General features: G+C 38.3%; 1 protein-coding gene and 1 non-coding gene across 2 annotated transcripts in view; one reads left to right on the forward strand and one right to left on the reverse strand.

The window, feature by feature from the left end:
• The window catches only part of LOC699759 (uncharacterized), a 45,694-nt gene that overhangs the window by 16,125 nt on the left and 5,637 nt on the right, over nt 1-23,932 (forward strand).
• Nucleotides 16,838-16,943, reverse strand: LOC114670189 (U6 spliceosomal RNA). The gene has a single exon (XR_003719673.1). It is a non-coding gene; the product is annotated as a U6 spliceosomal RNA (small nuclear RNA).

Below are 23,932 nucleotides of genomic sequence, written 5' to 3' on the forward strand. Positions count from 1 at the left end.
GTGTTAAATAGCACTGGCAGAAGTGGGTATTTTTGTCTTCCTGATGTTAAGAGGAAAGCTTTCTTTCATCAGTGAATATGATGTAAAGCTGTGAATTTTCGTTTTTTTTTTTTTTGAGACGGAGTCTCGCTCTTTTGCCCAGGCTGGAATGCAGTGGCGCGATCTCAACTCACTGCAAGCTCCGTCTCCCAGGTTCACACCTTTCTCCTGCCTCAGCCTCCCGAGTAGCTGGGACTACAGGTGCCTGCCACCACGCCCAGCTAATTTTTTATGTTTTTAGTAGAGACGGGGTTTCACCATGTTAGCCAGGATGGTCTCGATCTCCTGACCTCAAGTGATCCGCCCGCCTCAACCTCCCAAAGTGCTGGGATTACAGGCGTGAGCCACCGCGCCGGTGTGAATTTTCCATAAATGCCCTTTGTCATGTTGAAGAAGTTCTATTCTGTTTTGTGTTTTCTGAATGTATTTATCCTGAAAGGGGGCTGGATTTTGTCAACTGCCTTTCCTGCATCAGCTGCGATGATCATGTCCTTTTTTTTACTTGTTTTATTAATGAAGTATATTGCATTGATTTTCTTTCTTTCTTTCTTTTTCTTTTTTTTTTTTAAACATTGATTTTCTTATGTTGAACCACACAAGCATTTCCAGGATAAATCCCCCTTGCTCACTTGGTCATGGTGTATAGTCCTCTTAATATACCATTAAATATATTTTACTAGTATTTGTGTGTGTGTGTGTGTGTGTGTGTAGCTTTGTATCTGTATTCATATGTATCATTCATTCATTTTATTCATTTGCATTTGTATTTTTTTTTTTTAAGAGACAGAGTCTCACTCTGCCGCCCAGGCTGGAGTGCAGTGGTACAATTATGGCTCACTGCAGCCTCGAACTCCCAGGCTTAAGTGATCCTCCCCACTCAGCCTCCTGAGGGGACTACAGCTGTACACCACCATGCCCACTATGCCCAGCAATCTTTTTTTTTTTTTTTTTTTTTGGTGGAAACGGGGTCTCACTATGTTGCTCACGCTGGTCTTGGACTCCTGGCATCAAGTGATCCAACTTGGCCTCCCAAACCTCAGGGATTACAGCTGCTATCTGCTATGCCCAGCCTCAGTCTAAAACTATTAACTGTAAGAACTGTCAGTTTCTCCCTTGGATTCTGTCAGTGTTTGCTTTACATATTTCAAGATGCTGCTTGGTACATATGTAGTTACAATTTTTATATCCTATAAAGTATCCTTCCTTGTCTCTTGTAACAGCTTATGACTTAATCAGTTTTGGGTGTAATTAGTATAGCCACCCCAGTTCTCTTTTGGTGGCTATTTTCTTGGAATATCTTTTATCAGCCTTTCAGTTTTAATTTATTTGTGTCTTTGGATCTAAAGTCAGTTTGTTTTGGACAACATGTAGTTTGATCATGTTTTTAAAAAATCTGTTCTGAAGCTAGGTGGTTCACAGCTGTAATCCCAGCACTTTGGGAGAATCTCTTGAGACCAGGGGTTGGAGGCCAGCCTGGTCTACAAAGTGAGACTCTGTTTCTATTAAAAAAAAAAAAAAAAAAAAAAAAAAAAAAGGTTGGGTGTGGTGGTGTGCACTTGTGGTTCCAGCTGCTTGGGAGGCTGAGGCAGGAGAATCCCTTGAGCCCAGGAAGTCAAGGCTGCAGTAAGTCATGTTTGTGCCACTGCACTCCAGCCTGGGTGACAGAACAAGACCCTGTCTTTAAAAAAAAAAAAAAAATCAAATCAAATCCATTCTGCCAGTCTCTGCCTTCTGATTGGTGAGTTCAGTCAATTATTTAAAGTAATCACTGACAAGGAAGCACTTCTGCCATATTGCATTTTTGTTTTCTGTATGTTATATACCTTTTTTGGTCCCATATTCCCTTTATTACTACCTTCTTTACGTTTCATTTTTTTTTTTTTCCCAAGACCAAAGTCTTGCTCTGTTGCCCAGGCCGGAGTGCAGTGTTATGATCTTGGCTCACTGCAGCCTCCTCCTCCTGGGTTCAAGCAATTCTCATGCCTCAGCCTTCCAAATAGCTGGGACTACAGGCACGTGCTACCACACCCAGCTAATATTTGTGTCTTTAGTAGAGATGGAGTTTTGCCATGTTGGCCAGGCTTGTCTTGAACTCCTGGGCTCATGTGATCCACCCCTCTCGGCCTTCCAAAGTGCTGGGATTACAGGTATGAGACCATGCCTGGCCTGATTTTTATATTTATTCCCTTCTCATTTCCTTCTGTGTATATTTTTTAGATATTGTCTTTGTAATTAACCATGGGGATTACTTTCATGTTCGTGACAATCTAGTTTAAATTGATTCCCTTGTAACTTCAATATCATATGAAAAACTTGCTTCTACCTAGCACCTTTCTCATCCCCTTTATGTTGTTGTCACAGATTATGTCTTTATACATTATGTGCCCATAATGTAAATTTATATTTAGTTCTTATCCGTTTATCTTTTAAGTCCTGCAGGAAGTAAAAAAAATGGAGTTACAAAGCAAACATACAATGATTCTGGCTTTTATATTTTTCTATATAGTTAACCTTATTGGAAATCTTTATTTTTTCATCCAGATTTGAATCTAATTTCTTTTTATTTCATCTTGAAAGACTCCCTTTAGTGTTTCCTGTATAGCAGGCCTAGTAACATCAAACTCTCAGCATTTGTTGATCTGGGATTATCTTCATTTCTCTTTCATTTTGAAGGATAGTTTTACTAGCTAGAGAATTCTCAGATAGTTGTTTTCTTTCAGCAATTTATATATGTCATCCATCTGTCTTCAGGGCTTTAATTGATCTCTGAGGAGATATCAGCTCATAATATTAATGAGGCTCTCTTGTAAAGTAAAAATGCCACAAAACTTTGCCACCATTTGAGGTTGCCTTTTTCCTGATTTAGCATTCACTTGGTTACTGTAAACCTTTAATTGTCTTCCAGAGTTCTAACAAGGTTGGTTTTTGTAGTTCTTGGTTTTTGGTGTTTCTGTGGGGAGACAGGTTGGAGCTGTGTACTCCACCATTTGATTATGTCACTCAACATTGTTAACTGAGTGGACCTGTTGTCCGTTCAAGAACAACAACAAAATGAGATATGCAAAGAAATAGGAAAAATGTGACCCATGCACGGGACTATCAACAGGCAACACAGTAATAACTGCCATTTAAATTGGCAGAAACCGGATTGTTTGGTGCAGATCAATGTATATTGTGTAATTTGAGGAAAAGCCAGTAAAATAATGAAAAATGAACAAAACCTTAGGAAATAGATATCATTAGTTGCACCAGCATATACAAATGGGAGTATCAATATGAGAGAACGGAAAGGGAAAGAAAAGTTTTTTGAAGAATTCGCAGAAACACCCACATTTTGTTGAAGAACACTAATATATTCATCCAAGAAGCTCAACAAACTCATAGGAGGATAAATGCAAAGAGGTTTATAGCCAGACTTGTCATAATGAGAGATGTTTTTATCATGCTCTTATTTGACCTGCCTTATAAAAGTGATAATACAAGTGCTGGTGAAGATTTAGAGAAATTGAATTGTTCGTACATTTTTGATGGTATGTAAAATGCTACAGTCATTCTAGAAAATAGTTTTGTCAGTTCCATTTAAAACTAAAAACAAACTTAGCATGTGAACCACTAGTTGCACTGTTAGACATTTATCCTTGAGAAATAAAAACTTATGTTCCATCAAAAAAATTTCATAGCAGTTTTATGGGTAATAGCCCAAACCTGAATAATCCAGATGTTTTTGAATGATAAATAATGTGTGGTGTGTCCATACCATGAAGTATTACCTGGTATTAAAATGGAATGAATGACCAATACATGTAACCTTATGGATGAATCTCAAGAGATTAAGCTGAGTTTTAAAAAAACCCAATCTCAAAAATTTACATATTTGTTCTGGTCCATCCCATAGAGTTGGGATGAACCCTCCTACCCCCCACGTTTGGTTTAGATATCAAAACTGGTAATGATATCAAGAGTATAATAAAGTTTATCACTTATAGAGACAGGTTTCTAGGGAGACCAGAGAAGGCTCCTAAGCAGGTCTAAATGTGGATTGAAAAAGAAGGGAGAAAGAATGGCTGCTTGTCATTAGGAATTTGGGGTGGGGTGAGCGCACACAGAAAGGATGGAGTTTGTTTGGTTTGAGTTTCCTACTGGTGTTGACGGAGGGACCACCTAGGCTTTTTTATTGGCTTGCCCAAATGTAGGGTAATAGGGGAGATGGGTGGGATTTGAAATCTATTAGCAACCAATTATCACAAATGCAGTTAGGCTGTTTATCATAATACCTCATGATTTTATTTGTGTAACAGTTTTGAATGACAGCATAGAGATGGGGAACAGATTCGTGGTTGCCAGTGTTAGGAAGGCAGAGAGGGTGGGAGATGGCTGTAGCTACCATGTGTGGGATCCTTGTGATGGGACTGTTCTGTATCACCAATGTTGTGATTTTCACAAAAATCTATACGTGTGGCAAAATTTATAGAACTAGATATATACATCTAATGCATGTGAAACTTGCGAAGTCTGAATAAAGTTGATTGAATGAATTAATGTCAGTTCTTGGCTGATATTGAACTGTAGTTCTGCAAATTGTTACCATGGAGAAAACTGTGTGAGGGATATACAGAATCTTCTCATTATTTCTTCGAGCTGCATATCAATTTAAGAATTGTGTCCAGGCTGGGTGCGGTGGCACATGCCTGTAATCTCAGCACTTTGGGAGGCCAAGGTGGGTGGATCACTTGAACTCCAGAGTTTGAGACCAACCTGGGCAACATGGTGAAACCCCATCTCTACAAAAAGTAAAGACATTAGCCAGGTGTGGTGGTGTGTGCCTGTGGTCCCAGCTACTTGGGAGGCTCAGGTGGGAGGATTGCTTGAGCCCAGGAGGTCAAGGCTGCAGTAAGCTGTGATGACACCATTTCACGCCAGCCTGGGTGACACAGTGAGACCTTGCCTCAAAAATAAAAAAGAATTGTCTTCAAATAAAAAGTTTTGTAAATTGCCTACCAACTATAAATAATTCAGCTTCTTAATCTTTAATAAAGGTAATAGGCTGGGTGTGGTGGCTTACGCCTGTAATCCCACCACTTTGGGAGGCTGACGTGGGCAGATCATGAGGTAAGGAGATGGAGACCATCCTGGCCAACATGGTGAAACCCCATCTCTGCTAAAATACAAAAAATTTAGCCGGGTGTGATGGTACGCGCCTGTAGTTCCAGCTACTCGGGAGGCTGAGGCAGGAGAATTACTTGAACCCTGGAGATGGAGGTTGCAGTGAGCCGAGATAGCACCGCTGTGCTCTATCCTGGCGACAGAGCAAGACTGCATCTCAAAAAGTAAAATAAAATAAAATAAAATAAAGGTAATGGCCAAAAACATTTTGTACACTATTTGTTGAAAAATCACAGCACACTTTCTATATGAGAGATGCTGGATCTCTTCTATCAGCAGTTTTACTGAATCTCATATAGGATCTACTGTCCATTACACAGACAAGAAAAAAATAAAGGTTGGGAAGTCAAATTCTCATTTTGTGTGCAGACGATTTGATTATCTGTACAAGCAAAAGTAAATGTTACACAGAAGTGATTTAAATTACTAAAATCAGTTAGTTTAGTGAAGTGGTTGGCTGTAAGAACAATGCATAATATCAGTTGTGTGTTATTTACACACCACGAAACAAGTATATAAGAAACAATTTTTTTGAGAATTATATGAGATATAATCACATACTGTACTCCACCAGTTTTACGTGTATAAATCAATCATTGTTAGGGTATTTGCAGGATTATGCAAACTTCCTGACAATTTTTTTTTAACTTTTTTTGAGATGGAGTCTTGCTTTGTTGCCCAGGCTGGAGTGCAGTGGCGTGGTCTCAGCTCACTGCAACCTCTGCCTCCCAGGTTTAAGCCATTTCTCCTGCCTCAGCCTCCTGAGTAGCTGGGATTAGACAGCCTCCTGAGTAGCTGGGATTACACGCACATGCCACCACACCCAGCTGATTTTATATTTTCACCATGTCGGCCAGGCTGGTCTCAAACTCCTGACCTCAGGTTATCCATGCACCTCAGCCTCCCAAAGTGCTGAGATTACAGGCGTGAGCCACCACACCTGGGCGACAACTGTTTTTTTGAGACAGAATCTTACTCTGTCGCTCAGGCTGGAGTGCAGTGGTGCGATCTCGGCTCACAGCAACTTCCACCTCCTGGGTTCAAGCAATTCTTCTGCCTCAGCCTCCCGAATAGCTGGGATTGCAGGCATGCAGCACTATGCCCAGCTAATTGTTTGTATTTTTAGTAGAGATGGGGTTTCACCATGTTGGCCAGGCTGGTGTGGAACTCCTGACCTCAAGTGATCTGCCTGCATAGGCCTCCCAAAGTGCTGGGCTTATAGGCGTGAGGCACCACGCCCAGCCGACAGTGTTTCTTAGAACATTGTCATCATCCCTGAAACAAAGCCAATATCCATTAGCAATTACTTTCTCTTTCCCCTTTCCTGTAGCCCTTGGCAACCAAAATTGAATTTTCTGTCTTTGTGGATTTGCCTAATCTGGATGTTTCATAAAAATGGAACTGTCTGTGACCTTTTCTGCCTGGCTTCTTTTTCTTAGCATAACATATTCAAGGTTCATCCATGTTGTAGCATGTATCAATATTTCATTTGTTTTTTATGGCCATATAACATGGTGTATGGATATACTACATTTTATGTATCCATTTGTCAGTGGATGGACATTTGGTTTTAGTTCTATTTTTTGACTATTATGAATAATTCTGCTGTAATTGTTCATGTATACGTTTTCACATGGACATGTATTTTCAGTCATTTCAGATATATACCTAGAAGTAGAATGCTGGTTATACGGTATCTCTGTGTTTAGCTTTCTTGGGAACTGCCTGATTGTTTCTCATAGCAGCCACAATACTTTACAATCCTGCCAGCAATACATGAATTTTCCAGTTTCTCCAGTTTGCCAACACTTTATATTAATATTATTATTATTATTTATTATACCAATCCAGTAGTTGTAAAGAGGTATCTCATTGTGGTTTTTTGCATTTCTCAATGGCTAATGATGTTGAACATCTTTTTTTTTTTTTTTTTTCTTTTTGAGATGGAGTCTCGCTGTGTCGCCCAGGCTGGAGTGTAGTGGTGCAATCTCGGCTCACTGCAACCTCTGTCTCCTGGGTTCAAGCAGTTCTCTGCCTCAGCCTCCTGAGTAGCTGGGATTACAGGTGCCCACCATCACGCCCAGCTAATTTTTGTATTTTTGGGAGAGATGGGGTTTCACCATGTTGGCCAGGCTGGTTTTGAACTCCTGACCTCGTGATCCACCTGCCTTGGCCTCCCAAAGTGCTGGGATTACAGGTGTGAGCCGCTGCTCCCGGCCTGATGTTGAACATCTTTTTACATACTTGTTGGCTATTTATGTATCTCCTTTGTCTATTTAAAACATTTACTTTATTTCATGACTTACAGAAAAATTGGGGAGATAGTAGAGAGAATTGCCATTTACCCAGTTTCTGCTGTTACTAATATATTAGGATGGTACGTTTGCAACAGCTGTTGAAACAACATTGGTACATGATTATTGACTAAAGTCTGTATTTTTATTTAGGGTCTGCTGATTTTTACCTAATGTCCTTCTTTGTTCCAGGATCCTTTCCAGGGCACCATATTACATTTAGTTGTTATGTCTCTTTAGGCTCCTCTTGGCTATGGTGGTTTCCCAGACTTTCCTTGTTTTGGATGACCTTGACAGTTTGGAGGAGTCCTGGTGAGGTATATATAAATCCCGTTTATTGGAATGTCTTATGTTTCTCTCAAGATAAGACTGGGATTATAGGTTTTGGGGAAAAAGGCCACAGTGGTAAAGTACCTTTTTTGTCACATATCAAGCATGCATACTGTCACCATGTTTTATGACTTTTGATGTTGGCCTTAAATGTCTCGGCAAACATACAGTTTGTCCGCTATGAAGTTACATCTTTTTCCTATTTTCCATATTGTACACATTGGAACAATGTTACTCTGCACAACTCACACATAAGAAGTGGAGATTTATGAATTTTGTTGCTGTTGTTTTTTAGAGCACTTTCTTTCTTTCACTACAAGATGGTCCAGGCTCATCTTATATATTCCCTTTCTGAAATCAGCCACCATTTCTTCATGTAACCCTGGTTCCTATTATTTGAGAATGGTGTTAGAAACCAAGATAGGGGCTAATGGTGTGCTAGGGTGTGGCCATCTCAGCTGACAGAACAGGGAAATATGCATATGTATAATCCATGTAATATACCTACTTATAAATAGTTCTACATGTAACCATCTGTATCTCTCTTAAGCTAAACATGTGTTTATACTTATACCTTCAACTCTTCGTTACCACATGGATCATTCTAACTTTCTTCCCTTGCTTCACTGTAAATTACCATATCCAACAGTAAGAAATCTGGCTCTAACCATCCATCATCCATTTACTTTCTTTCTTTTTTTTTTTTTTTTTTTTTTGAGGTGGAGTCTCACTCTGTCACCCAGGTTGGAGTGCAGTGGTGTGATCTCAGCTCACGGCAACCTCCACCTCCTGAGTTCAAGTATTTCTCCTGCTTCCGCTTCCGAAGTGGCTGGGGCTACAGGTGCTTACCACCATGCCCAGCCAATTTTTGTGTTTTTAGTAGAGATGGAATTTTGCCCTGTTTGACAGGCTGGTCTAGAACTCCTGATCTTAGGTAATTCACCTACTTCGGCCTCCCAAAGTGCTGGGATTAAAGATGTGAGCCACTATGCCTGGCATTCCATTTACTATCATTATTCTTTCCCTGTATACGTGTATAGCACTGTCAGAATTGTTAATCATACCCACGTGGAAAATAATTTTAAAATTTTGTCAACTAAAATACAGTACTTATGTGCAGATTTGCCTTTAGTCTCACAGACTTCTATCTCTTTCCGAAGTAATTAAGGTCAAGACTTCCTCCTGCATTGAAGGGGTTCCTTCATTGATACTATTTTTTTTGCGTTTGTAATGCAATTAGATAGTTTTGGTACAGGATGCCTTTATTCCTGGCTTCTCCTGAACCCATGACTTAGGTGAAATGGGTAATTCCTTGAAATACACGAACTACCAAGACTTACATAGAATAAATAAACCATTCAAACAGACCAATATCAGTAAAATAAATTGAATCCATAAAGCTTTCAGAAAAGGAAGAAAAGAAAGAAAGAAAATAAATTATCAGACTTTTTTGGTTTCATTGGTGATTTCTGTGCAACATTTAAGGAAGAAATATACCAGTTCCCCACAGTGTCTTTCAGAAAAGATATGCAAAGGGAATCTTCCTAACACTTTTTTAAAAAGTTGTTTTTTCTCTTATCCTAAAAGCATATGAAGACCTTGCAAAGAAGAAAAACCACACGCTAATATCCCTTATGAATATAGATGCAAAAATCCAAATAGAATCCAACATTGTATAAAAATAATTTGATGCCATGACCACTCAAGGCTGATCACAGTTTGAAAATCAATTAATGTGGCCAGGTACAGTGGCTTACGCCTGTAATCCCAGCACTTTGGGATGCTGAGGCGGATTGATCACCTGACGTGAGGAGTTGGAGACCAGCCTGGCCAATGTGGTAAAACCCTGTCTCTACTAAAAATACCAAATAAGTTGGGCGTGGTAGAGTGTGCCTGTATTCCCAGCTCCTCTGAAGGCTGAGGCAGAATTGCTTAGAACCTGGAATGCAGAGGTGGCAGTGAGCTGAGATTGCACCACTGCATTTCAGCTTGGTCAACAGAGCAAGACTGTCTCAAACAAACAAACAAAAAAATCAATTTATGTAACCTGCCACATCAACAGGCTACAGAAGAAAACCATGTCATGTCAATTGATGGACAAGAAGCATTTGATAAAATCCAACACCCATTCACGATAAAACTGAACACAATAGGAATAGAGAGGAACTTCCTCAACTGAATAAAAAAAAAATCTACAAAAAAATTATTACTAAGATCATAATGGTGAGACACTGGGTACTTTCTCCCTAAGATAAGGAAACAAGATGTCCCGTTTCCTTACTCTTACTCAACATCTCATTGGAAATTGTAGGTAATGCCATAAGACAACAAAGTAAGAGGCATACAGATGGACAAGGAAGAAATAAAACTAACTTTGTTCATGCCGCCATGATTGCCTAAGGAGGAAATTCTAAAGAACTCCCAAAACTATTAAGTCTTTATAGCAAAGTTGAAGGATAGAAGCTTAATATAGAAAAATCGGTTCCTTTTTTCTTTAGGTAGTCGTGTTATTTGTCCTTTTATTGTTGAGTTGTAAGAGTTTTTTACATACTCTGTGTACCAGTCGCTAATTACATATGTTATTAGCCAATGTTTTTCTCCCATTTGTGGGTTGTCATTTTATTGTCTTTGTACTTGATAGAAAAATAAGTTTTCATTCCATGAAGTCTAATTTGTTTTTTCTTCTGTTGCTTGTATTTTTGGTATGTTATCTAAAAGGGCTTTGTCTATCCCCAGAGCATGAAGATCCACTCCTGTATTTTCTTTAAGTAATGGCTTTTAAATGTAGACCTGTGATCCATTTTCAATTAGTTTTTGTATATGGTGTGAGGAAAGGAATAATTTTGATTGTTTTGCATACAAATATTCAGTTGTCTCAGCATCATGTCTTGAAAAGGTGATTTTTCTTTTTTCTTTTTTTTTTTTGAGACAAAATGTCACTCTGTTGCCCAGGCTAGCGTACAGTGGCGTGATCTTGGCTCACTGCAACCTCCGTCCTCTAGGTTCAAGCAATTCTCCTGCCTCTGCCTCCTGAGTAGCTGGGATTACAGGCATGCACCACCACGCTTGGCCAATTTTTTTGTATTTTTAGTAGAGATGGAGTTTCACCATATTGGCCAGGCTGGTCTCAAACTCCTGACCTTGTGATCTGCCCGCCTCAGCCTCCCAACATGCTAGGATTCAGGCATGAGCTACCACGCCCAGCCGAAAAGGTGATTTTTCAACATTAAATTGTCTTGTCTTGGCATCATTGTTGAAAACTAACTGAACATAATATATAGTAGTGTTTATTTATGAATTCTCAATTTTATTTCACATTTACCTCTATGCCAGTATCATACCATCTTGATTATTGTAATTTTGTAGCAAATTTTCAAATTGAGAAGTGTATGTCTTCTAACTTTCTATTTTTTTTTTTAAGATAGTTGTGATTATATTCAGTTCCCTAAATTTCCACGTGAAATTTTAGACCAGCTTGTTAGTTTCTTCAAAAAGGCAGATGGGATTTTGGTAGGGATTGTGTTGAATTTAGATATTAATTTGGCAGTTATTGCCATCTTAACCGTATGAACACTATTCAGTGCCTTTCCATTTACTTAGACTGTCTTTAATTTCTTCCATCATTGTTTTGTGGTTTTCAGACTATAAGCTCTGTATTTCTTTGATTACAGTTATAAGTATTTTATTCTTTTTGATGCTATTGTAAATGGAATTTATTTGTTTGTTTGTTTGTTTATTTTTTGAGACAGTGTTTTGCTCTTAATGCCCAGGGTGGAGTTCATTGTCACTATCTCGGCTCACTGTAACCTCTGCTTCTGGGATTCAAGCGATTCTGCTGTCTCATCCTCCCAAGTAGCTGGGACTATAGGCACATGCCACCATGCCTGGCTAACTTTTTTTGTATTTTTAGTAGAGATGGGGTTTCACCATGTTGGCCAGGCTGGTCTCAACCACCTGACGTCAGGTGATCCACCCACCTCGGCATCCCAAAGTGCTGGGATTACAGGCTTGAGCCATTATGCCCCGCCAGAATTCTGTTTAAAATTTCATTTATGATTTGTTTGTTGTTAGTGAACTTGCACCCTGCAACATTGTTGAACTCTTTTATTAGTTTTAATATTGTTTTAGTAGATTCTTTAAGATTTTCTATATGCACGAGGAGTCAACTGCAAATACAGATAGTTTCACTTTTTTTTTTTTTTCAATCTGAATTCCCATTCCCCTTGCTTTTCTTGACTAGAATCTCCTGTGTGATGTGTAACCAGCAAGAGGACATTCTTGTCTTTTTTTTGTTCTTAGAGTAAAATCATTGTACCTTTCATTATTTAGTGTGATGTTAGTGGTGGACTTTTTGTAGATGCCTTTAATCAGGCTGAGGAAGTTTAACTCTATTCCTGGTTTGCTGATAGTTTTTATAGAGAAGATGGGCATTGGTTTGGGTTAAATGCTTTTTCTCGATGCCGAGATGATCACGTGGTTATTGTTTCTTTTCTACTTAATGTGTATTAATTGACTTTCAAATGATAAACCAAACTTTCATTACTAGGATAAATCCCACTTGATCACTGTATGTAATCCTTTTTATATACTATTATACGAAATTTGCTAGTATTTTGTTGAGGATTTATAGGTCTGTAATCATGACACATGGATCTGTAGTTTTTTTCATGTCTGATTTTGGTACCAGTGTAGTATTGGGATCATAGAATGAGCTGGCAAGTGTTTCTTCTTCTTTTTTTGGAGTTTTTGAGTAATTGATAATTCTTTTTAAATGTTTGATAAAATTCTCCATTGAACCCATATGGATCTGTGTTTTGTTTTTGTTTTTGTAGTGGGAAGTTTTCTTGTCTGTATTTTGTCTTGAGACAGGGTCTCACTATATTGCCCAGGCTGCAGTACAGTGGTGCAGTCATGGCTCACTGCAGCCTGACTTCCCAGGCTCAGGCAATTTTCCCACCTCAGCCTCCCAAGTAGCTGGGACTACAGGCATATGCCACCACACCCAGCTAAATTTTTGTATGTTTTTTTGGAGAGATGGGGTTTCACCATGTTGCCTGGACTGGTCTCAAACTCCTGAGTTCAAGTGATCCGCCTGCCTTGGCCTCCCAAAGTGGTAGGATTACAGGCATGAGCCACTGCATCCCACCTGTAATGGGGAGTTTTAAATTTACAACTTCACTCTTTTTACTTGCATAGGTCATTTCAGATTTTTCTTTTTCTTCTTGAGTTGGTTTTAGTCGTTTTTGTTTTATGGATATTTCCATTTTGTTGAAGTTAATTTGTTGGCATACATTGTTCCTATCATTCTTTGTAATTATTTTTAGTTCTGTAAGAGTACTAGTAATAAATACATCGTTAATCTCTACGTTTAGTAATCTGAATCTTCTTTTTTTTTTTTTTTCAATGTCAGTCTAGTTAGAGGTTTGTATATTTTGTTGATCTTTTCCAGGAATCAGCTATTGTTTTTCTGTTCTCTAATTCATTAATTTTTACTCTATAATCTTGATGCTTTCCTGCCTTCTGCTTGCTTTGGGTTTGTATTGCTGCTCCTATCCAGTGTTTTAAGGTGGAAAATTATTGATTTGAGATCTTTTTTAATATGGTTATTACAGATACAAATCTCTCTCTAAGCATTACTTTATCTGTGTTCCATAAGCTTGAGTATGTCTTCATTTTTATCTCAAAGCATTTTTTAAAATTTCCCTTCTTATTGCTTGACTCTTTTTTTTTTTAACTTTGGAATGTGTTATATAATTTGTGCACATTTGTGCAGTCTCACAATTCCTTTGTCTTACTGATTTGTAATTTCCACTGTGGTCAGAGAATCGTTTGAAATTTATTCTGCGGAATGTTTCATGTGTACTTTTGAAGAATACTTTATTCCATTGTTTTTGAGTGGAATGTTCTGTCTACATCTCATAGATCTGGTTTGCTTTAGAGTGTCGTCTATATTTTCTGTTTCTGTGTTTATACTGTGCCCAGTTGTCCTAACTATTATTGAAAATGGGGTATTACAGTTTGCAGTTAGTATCGTAGACTTGTGTATTTTTTCTTTTAATTCTGTCAGTTTTTGCTACACATGCTTTGAGGCTCTGTTAGTAGTACATATGCTTAGAATTGTTATGTCTTCTTTATTGATTGACCCTTTTATTGTTATATTAATAAAATTCCCCTCTTTATCCCTAGTAAAATTTTTGTATTGAAGTGTATTTTGTGTGATATTAGGATAGCTACTCCAGCCTTATAGGTGCCATGTGCCTGATATACCTTTTTCTGTTTTCAAATTTTCAGTCTCTTATAGACAGCACATGTTTGGATTTTCACACTTTCAACAACCTGAGAATTATTACTTTTTGATTGGATTTTCAAATCATTCCCTTTTTCCTGTTGTTATTGCTATACAAATGGTTCCTGACTTACAGTGGTTTGACTTATGATTTTTTTTTAACTTTTCAATGAGTTTATTGGGTTGAAACCCCTTTGTATGTTCAGTATTTATGAAGGTTCAACTTATATTTTTTCTAACTTTACTAGAATGTATTCCCATTTTAAGTGGAAAAACAGTATTTTCAACTAATTTGACTATTATCAGGATGTAACTTGATTGTAAGTCAAGGAGCATCTATAGTTGGATTTACTTCTGCCATTTTTGTTTTCGGTCTTGTACTTTTTTGATACTTAATTCCTTTTACTTCTACTTTCTTTTACATGACATGAGTATATTTTATTTTATTATTTTTATAGGTTTTGAGAGTACAAGTGCAGTTTTGTTACCCAGACATGTCACATAGAGGTGAAGTCTGGGCTTTTAGTGTGGCCATCAACAGAATAGTATACATTGCAGCCATCAAGTAATTTCTTATCCTTCACCCTCCTCCCCACCCCTCCAAGTCTCCAGTGTCTCTCATTCCACTCTGTATGTTTATGTGTACACAACATGAAATGAATATATTTTAGTATAACGTTTTAATTTTTAAAATTACTGTGTCCCTTTGAAAATTTATTTACGTAGTGGTTGCTCTAGAACTTACCTAATAAATCTTACCTTATCAAAATCTACTTCAGATTTCTACTACCTTAACTCTAGTAAAATACAGAAACAGTACTTATACATAGCTCTATTTCATCTTCTCCATTTGTTATTTTTATATGTAGTACATGTATATTTAAAATCCAACAATATATTGTTATACAGGCTGAGCATCCCAAATCCGAAAATCTCAAATGCTCCAAAATCTGAAACTGAGTGCCAGCATGCTCAACATGCTCAAAGGAAATGCTTGTTGGAGTAATTCAGATTTTAGATTTCTGGATTTGGGAAGCTCAACCAGTAAGTATAATGTAAACATTCCAAAATTTGGAAAAAGTCCAAAGTCAGAAACACTTTTGATGCCAAGCATTTGAGATAAAGGATACTCAACCTGTAATTGTTACTTTATGTCATTTGATGTCTTTTTTTTTTCTTTTTTAACTTTAAGTTCTGTGATACATGTGCAGAACGTGGAGGTTTGTTGCGTAGATATATGTGTGCCATGGTGGTTGACCCATCCTCTTAAGTTTCCTCCCCTCGCCCCCAACCCTTCAACAGGCCCCAGTGTGTGTTGTTCCCTTCCCTGTGTTCATGTGTTGATGCCTTTTAAAGAAGCTGAAAGAAAGATAGGGAGTATCTATTCATAGAGTTTGTTATACTAACCTCTTTATTCATCATTTCTGCTTTAATTCATTTGTTTGTGTGGATTCTGAGTTACCATCTAGGGTAATTTCCTTACTCTAGCACAGATTTGTTCCTCTGTCTTTTTTTTTTTTCCCCGAGATGGAGTCTCGCTTTGTCGGCCAGACTGGAGTGCAGTGGCATGATCTGGGCTCACTGTAACCTCCGTCTGCTGGGTTCAAGTGATTCTCCTGTCTCAGCCTCCCGAGTAGCTGGGATTACGGGCATGCGCCAACACACCCAGCTAATTTTTGTGTTTTCAGTAGAGACGTGGTTTTGCCATGTTAGCCGGTCTGGTCTCTTAACTCCTGACCACAGGTGATCTGCCTACTTGGGCCTCCTAAAGTGCTGAGATTACAGGCGTGAGCCACCACACCCAGCCACTCTGTTTATTTTTTTGCTTTATTCTTTTTTTTTTTTTTTGCTTTATTATTTGTTTCCTTGTTTATAAATGTATTTATTTATTTTTGAAACAGAGTCTCTCTGAGTCATTGTGAGGCTAGAGTGTAGTGGTAGGATCACAGCTCATTGCAGCCTCAGCCTCCTGGACTCAAACAATACTCCCACCTCAGCCTCCTGAGTAGCTGAGACTATACGTGTGTGCCACTATGCCCGGCTAATTAAGCTAATTTTATTTTTTAGAGATGGGGTCTCAGTATGTTGCCTAAGCTGATCTTGAACTCCTGGGCTTAACTGATCTCCTGCTTCAGCCTCCCAAAGTGTTGGGATTACTGGCGTGAGCCACCGTGCCTGGCCTGCCTTATTGTTAAATATATTGCATTTATATATGTTATAGGTCCAACAATGCAGTTATAAACATTGACTTATACATATTTGCTTATTAAATTGGGTAAGAAAAGAAAGAAAAATGTGCCTTTTTTACTCTCTCGTATCATTGCCTTTACCCACAATAATTGTGGATTTGAACTAGTGTTTGGACTCACTTGTTTTCACCCTAAAGAACTTCTTTTCTTTCTTTTATGGTTAGTCTACTAGCAGTGGATTCTCAGGTTTTTTTGGTTTCTATTTGTTTTTTAATTTGAGGATTTTAAATTTTCACCCTCCGTTTTGCAAATAGTTCTGCTATTTTAGGGGACAAGTTATCAAAAAAAATTTTTTTTCAGTACACTGAATATGTCATCCTGCCTCCTTCTGGCCTCTACTGCCTCTGATGAGAAGCCGTATGTAAATCTTAGGACATTCCCTTGCATGTGAGGAATTGTATTTCTCTTGATGCTTTCAAGATTTTCTCTTCGTCAACAGATTTGCAAGTTTTTGGCGTCTTTTTTTTTTTTTTTTTTTAATAATGGAAAACTTCACGAACTTGTGTGTCATTCTTGTGTAGCTGCTATGCTAATCTTCTTGGTATTGTTCCAGTTTTAGTATATGTGTTACAAAGTGAGCATAGCCATTCATTTGTTTGAATATTTTTTCTGCTACTTGATTATTTCTCCACTCCTTCTGGTACTTCTGTTATGAATATATTGGTGTAGTTAATGGTGTTCCTCATTTTTTTGAGGGCTTCTTCATTTTTCATCACTCTTATTTCTCTCTGTTCTTTAGATTACTTAATCTCTATTGAGCCATCTTCAAGTTTACTGATTATTTTGCCAGCTACAACCTTTTTTTTCTATTTTTTTCTTTTTTGAGATGAAGTTTTGCCCTTTTTGCCCAGGCTGCAGTGCAGTGGCACTATCTTGGCTCACTATAACCTCGGCCTCCTGGGTTCAAGCAATTCTCTTGCCTCAGCCTCCAGAGTAGCTGGGATTACAGGCACGTGAGCTACCATGCTCAATTTTTTTGTATTTTTAGTAGAGACGGGGTTTCACCATGTTGGTTAGGCTGGTCTCGAACTCCTGACGTCAGGTGATTTGCCTGCCTCGGCCTCCCAAAGTGCTGGGATTACATGCGTGAGCTACCCCGCCCAGCCCAATCTTTTGGTGAGTCATTCTAGTGAGTTTTCCATTGCAGTTATAATATTTGAATCCAGAATTTTCATTGTATTCTTTTCTGTCTTCTTACTGATATTTTTCTGTTTGATGAGGCATCATCATACCTCCCTTTTCTGAGTAGTGTTTCTTTGTGAGCATATTTGTTTTCATTTTTATTTTTATTTTTTATTTTGATGTGGTCTCGCTCTGTCTCCCAGGCTGGAGTTCAGAGGCATGATCTCAGCTCACTGCAACCTCTGCCTCCCAGGTTCAAGCCATTGTCTTACCTCAGCCTCCAGAGTAGCTGGGATTATAAGTGCCTGCCACCACACCCAGCTAATTTTTGTATTTTTAGTAGAGACAGGGTTTCACCATGTTGGCCAGGTTGGTCTTGAACTCCTGACCTCAGGTGACCTACCTGCCTCGACCTCCCAAAGTACTGGGATTACAGGTGTGAGCCACTGTGCCTGGCCTGAACATATTTATAATAGCTGCTTTGAGGTCAGCTAAGTCTGATATCCAGATCTTCTCAAGGGCAGTTGCTATTGCCTACTGTTTTTCCTGTATATAGGTGACAGTCTCCCATTTGTTTGTATGTCTTGTAATTTTTTTGTTGAAGAATAGACATTTTAGAGAATACTTTGTGCTTTCTCTAGATAGTGGTTTTTCTATTCTCTCTAGGCTTGTTGTTGTTTCTTATTAGGTGACTTGACTGTACTATTTGAGAGAAGCTTTTTCACTCCCATTGGGTTCTCACTGATGTTGCTTGTCAGAGGGCTCTGCCTTGGAAATGCACACTGCCTTTAGGATGGCAGTGGTGTTAACAGTGCTCTCTTTGAGTGTCTCTTTCTGTGATGGCTGTGTTAGCCTGTCTGCCTCTGTTGGTGTTACACTTTGCTGATAGCCTCTACTGATTGCTGACATACTGCTCTGTTGTTTTCAACACTGTCCTGGACCATATGTTGCTCTTAGTTTGCTCTTGTTAAATTTGGGTTCTTTCTAGAGGGTTGTCTTTGAGGCTTTGAGTTTGCTTTTTATGTTGCCATTCTGAAAGTCACCTCCTAGAAAACATAAATTTAAAAATCATTACTGTGGAGAATCTGTGTATGCATTTGTGTGAGTGTCTCTGGTAGATAGGAACACATCTAATTACCCTGGATGTCTCTTCTTAGCCATCTCTTTCCCTTGCTCTCTCCAGTAAACTTTCAGTTGGTCTGTGGTTTAGCTTGTTTCTGTCATAGAACTGCCACCCTCTTCTTAATTGGTTATCATTGAATTTCCATCCTTTTTGAGGGTGGCCTCAGGCTTGCACTCACCCACACTCTGTTCTGAACAAAGTGAGTTTTCTGGAGGAGAGTTTTGGAACTCTCTGTCCTGTCCTGACAGCTGGCCCTAGGTGAAAGTCCTGCTCCATTATTTGGGATCTGGAGGCTACAGCAGTGTTTTGCTTTTCTCTGATGGATGACACTGTACTTAATGATCAGGGATCTGGGTTGGGGCAGTAGTCTCTGGTATTCTTGGTTTATTTTGGAATCTGTTCTCAATGAGCTAGGTGGGCATTGTACTCCACTCTTCTCAGACTGCCATGACTGGGCTGGATATTTTAATTGGGGTAGTGGAGGAAGCTGGCTCAAGGCCTTTTGGCAGTTCTTTCTTAGAACTTGAAGCTGTGGGGATTGAGAGGTGCTGTTGCCTTGCAAGAGATAGATGCACACAGAGAGAGGTCTGGAGATCTGCAAAGGGGCCTCCATGAATGTTCAGCAAAGTACTAATCAGCTCATGTATATGAGGAAATGAGTGAAATAACTTTTGAAAAGAATCAGAGGAAACAGTACGCAGTACTCACATAGGGCCTGGAAAAGGACTGATCCTGCCAGCCAGAGTGGAAAAATTCGTAATTCAGAGTATTGGGTAGAGTGTTCAGAAAGGTCTTTTCTCCGTGGTGAGGATTAATGTTCCCCAAACTGAGCACTGCTTCAGATTTGCCTAACAAATCATAAAAGCAAGACCTGAAAGTGTCACATTGTTTCCAAGAGACTTGAGTGCATCCTAGAGCAAAGCACAAAAATATTTATTGGAAGCCAAAAGTACCCAGCATCCAACCAAGTAAAACTCTCAGTCTTCCATCCATTGAAATATTACCAGACTTACAGACATATGAGAAAACATGAGCTTTCTCAAAGAGACTAACCAGGAAATTGAAATGGACTCAGAATTGCCATAGATAGTAGAATTAACTGACAAGTTCATTGAAAACAGTATTATAATTGGGTTCTATATGTTCTAAAACTTAAGTAGAGACACGGAAGATTTAAAAAAAGAACCCAAATCAGAATTCAGTATAACAGAAAAGATAGAAATCAGATTTCTAGAAATGAAATGAAAACTATAATGCTTGAGATGAAAAATACATGGCCAGCCTTTGGTGTCTCACACCTGTAATCCCTGTACTTTGGGAGGCCAAGGCAGGTGGATCTCCTGAGCTCAGGAGTTTGAGACCAGCCTGGGCAACATGGTGAAACCTCGTCTGCAGCAAAAATGCAACAACAAAAAAATTAGCTGGGTGTGGTGGTACATGCCTGTGGTGGTCCTAGCTACTTGGGAGGCTGAGGTGGGAGGATCACTTGAGCCTGAGAGGTAGATGTTTCAGTGAGCCGAGATTGCACTTCTGCACTGCAGCCTGGGTGACGGAGTGAGACCCTGTCTCCCCGCTTCTGAAAAAAGAGTAACACATAGGGCAAAAACTGATGGCAGTTTAAACATTACCGAAGAAAAAGTTTAGTGAACTTGAACACAGAGTAATAGAAGCCATCCAAATGAAACAGAGAAAAAGCATATTTGAAAAATAAGCAAGCCCTTGTGCCGGGTGCAGTGGCTCATGCCTGTAATCCCAAACTTTGGGAGGCCAAGACGGGTCGATCACGAGGTCTAGAGATTGAGACTATCTTGGCCAACATGGTGAAACCCCATCTGTACTAAAAATAGAAGAATTAGCTGGGCATGGTGGCAGGTGCCTGTAGTCCCAGCTACTCGGGAGGCTGAGGCAGGAGAATCACTTGAACATGGGAGGCGGAGGCTGCAGTGAGCCGAGATTGCACCGCTGCACTCCAGCCTGGCGACAGAATGAGACTCTGTCCCAAAAAATAAAAGCAAGCCCCTGTGAGCTTTAGGAGAATTTCAAGTAGTCTCTAACACACATGGAATTGGAGTCTCTAAAAGGAAAGTGGGAAAAGAACAGCAAACAATATTTTAAGAATGATTAAAAAATTTCCAAATGTGATGGGAACCTACCAATCTAAGAAGCTCATCAAACCCTGAGCACAGGAGGCATGAAGAAAACTACACCAAGCCTCATGAATCATAACCAGAATGCTCTAAATCAGTGTTAAAATGAAATCCTCAAAGCAGCCAGAGATAAAGGACATGTTTTATGGAGGAACAGAGGTAAGGATGATAGCAGATTTCTCCTTAAATGAGGCACCAGAGAAAATAGTAGAACATTAATTTTAGTTTTAAAAGCAAAAAAACTCAATGTAGAGTTGTATACTTGGTAAAAATAGCTATAAGAAACAGTGAAGAAATAAGGACGTTCCAGATAAACAAAGCTGAAAGATTTCCTCTCCAGCAGACCTGCACCACAAGAAGTGTTCTGATGTCTGATGGAAATCTGGATCTACCCAGGGGGATGAAGAACAGGAAATGTTGACTACTTGGATATGTATACAAGATATTTTTCTTTATGTAAATCTCTAAAAGATACTGACTTTATACAAAAATAACATCAAATGTATTGTGGGATTTATAACATATTTAAAATATATGACAATCACAGCCTAAAAAGGCTATGAAAAGGAAGTATATACTATTGGAAGATTCATATATGTACTATTACTGAAAAGTACAGTGACTAAAGGTTTTATAAACATTGATGATCACAGAAAATATAAATGGTCTAAAACACCCCATTTAAAGGCGGAGATTTCTGGATAAGATAAATAAAAATAAGATCCAGTTATGCTGCCTATAAAGGCAACATGTTAGATTCAGAGACAAATAGATAAACAAAAAGAATGGGAAAAGATATAGAATGGTAGAATTATTCACAAGGCTGCAGTGCTCTGACAGCCAGATGAAGTAGCTTTCAGAGCCAGGAATACCAGTGATAAAGTTTTTTTCTTATTGATAGAGATCAGTCTATCAAGAGGATTTAACAATCCTAAACTTAGGTTAGTTACAGATTTGCAAAATATTTGAAGCAAAATCTGATAGACGTGGAAGGATAAATAGATCCACAGTTACAATCAGAGGTTTTAGCATCCTTTTAATAATTGATAAAACAGGAAATGAAAAAGGAGCAAAGATATAATAGACTTAACCCTAAATAACTTGACATTTATAAAATGTCTTCTGCACCCTCCTCCCCAAATAAAACAGTGGAATATACATTCTTTCCAAGGGCAGATGAATGTATATATTTACAAAGGTAAATCACATTCTTGATTACAAAACAAACCTTAATAAATGTAAAAGGATTGAAGTCATATATTTTCTCCCACCATAAGCGGTTTAAATTTAGTTAAATTAAAAATCAGTAACAGAAGTATCTAAAATTTCCCTAATAGTTGGAAACTGAATATACTTCTACATAATGGATGCCTCAAAGAAGAGTTAGAAGAGGAAATTAGAAAGTATTTTGAACTTTGGGTTAATGAAAACAGAATTTATGGGAAATTTACTTGTAAGAAATTTAGATATAGGAAATATAAAATACATATAATACTCATTGATTTCATTGTTTTCCATTTTGATCCTTACTCCTTTTTTCTACTTATTTTTGAGTTTAATTTACTTTTTTCTAACTTTTTAAGGTGGAAGCACCTAAAGTCATTAATTTGAGATCTTTCTTATGCAACACAAATAAGCATTGTGTGTGCTTGTATTATGTGCGTATATATCCACTATCTGTAAATGCATATATGAAGTTTCCACAATATGTAAATGCATATATGAAGTCTCTCATATATGGGATATAATGTATTATGTGTAATATATATTAAACATATTATGAAGATTAACTTGTGTTGAATAAGAAGAAAGGTCTAAATCAATGGTCTCAGCTACTTGCACTTTGAGAATGTAGAAATGAAGACAAATCCATATAGTAGTAGAAGAAAAGAAATAACAAAAAACAAAATGGAGAACAATATAATCTGTGAAAACAGAAAAACAATTGAGAAGATCAGTGAAATCAAAAGCTGTTTCATTAAGATTGATAAAATGGATAAACTTCTAGGTGGAACAGGTTATCAATATCAAAAATAAGAATGATGTATCACTGAAATTCTATAGATATTATGAAGGAAGTGAAGGAATACTATACCTGTAAGTTATCAATTTGACGATTTTGATGAAATGAACAGTTTACTCCAAATAAACAGCTACTACTGCTTACTCCAAAACAAATAGATAACCTTTCCACAAAGGTCCCCAGATGCTTCAGTAGTGAATTCCAGCAAACAATTAATAGTACCAATTCTATACAGACTTCTCCAGAAAATTCAAGAAGAGGGAGTACTTCCTAAATCATTCTTTGAGTCCAGCATTGCCCTAATAACAAAACCAGACAGAGACATTGCAAGGAAAGAAAGCTGTAGACCTGTGTCCTTCATGAACATAAATTCAAAAACTCTAGGGATTGGAAACCAGTAGTATATAACAAGGTTATTAATACCTCATGACCAAATGTGGTTAATCCCTGGCAGGCTTTTTCATCATTTGAAAAGCAGTCAGTGTAATTCCCTGTGTCTAAGCCAACTTCATGGTTAGGTAACCTGTGCAGTCACATGTTGCTGCACTCTTGTAAGAAGGGATCCTGTGCTTCGCTTAATGCCCTGCTGTTGCCATCCTGAAGTTCTTCACAGTTTTATTTTTGAACTTGTGATTTGTATGTGAAGTTTGATGGACACTGGACTATGTGTGCAAGTAGACAGGATACTTGAGAGGCAGTGCCCTACTAAGCTGTTGGTCTGTGTAGTATGGCCTGGGAGTGTCCTGGAATTGTGTGTAGGTGGCTAAGGCAATGACCTTTGTCTGCATTGGTTGCAGCAGCAGCAAACTCACAAACAGTTGCACCCCAAAGAGGAGGACCCACAGTGTGAGGCTGGCTTGCTTGTCTCTCCCCTAAGTCTGTCCCTCTGACATTCTTAGGAAATACTAATTTTCTGGGCTGAGTACTGGGACAGTAACCTCCAGCTTTCAGGCAGTCATCATTGTCAGTAAAGTATTAGAAAATAAAAGCATACTTGTGGACATTGTGTTAAGGGACACTAGGCAGTTACTAGAATTCTTTGGAGTGCAGATTCTCTGGTCTTAAGAACTGCTGCAACATTGCAAAGCAAATATCCACAGGCTTAGAAATAGGAATTTCATTTGATGGGAGAGAACATTATTTTCGTATAAAATTT

Source organism: Macaca mulatta, chromosome 9 (assembly GCF_049350105.2).
Source record: "Macaca mulatta isolate MMU2019108-1 chromosome 9, T2T-MMU8v2.0, whole genome shotgun sequence".
Taxonomy (NCBI): domain Eukaryota; kingdom Metazoa; phylum Chordata; class Mammalia; order Primates; family Cercopithecidae; genus Macaca; species Macaca mulatta.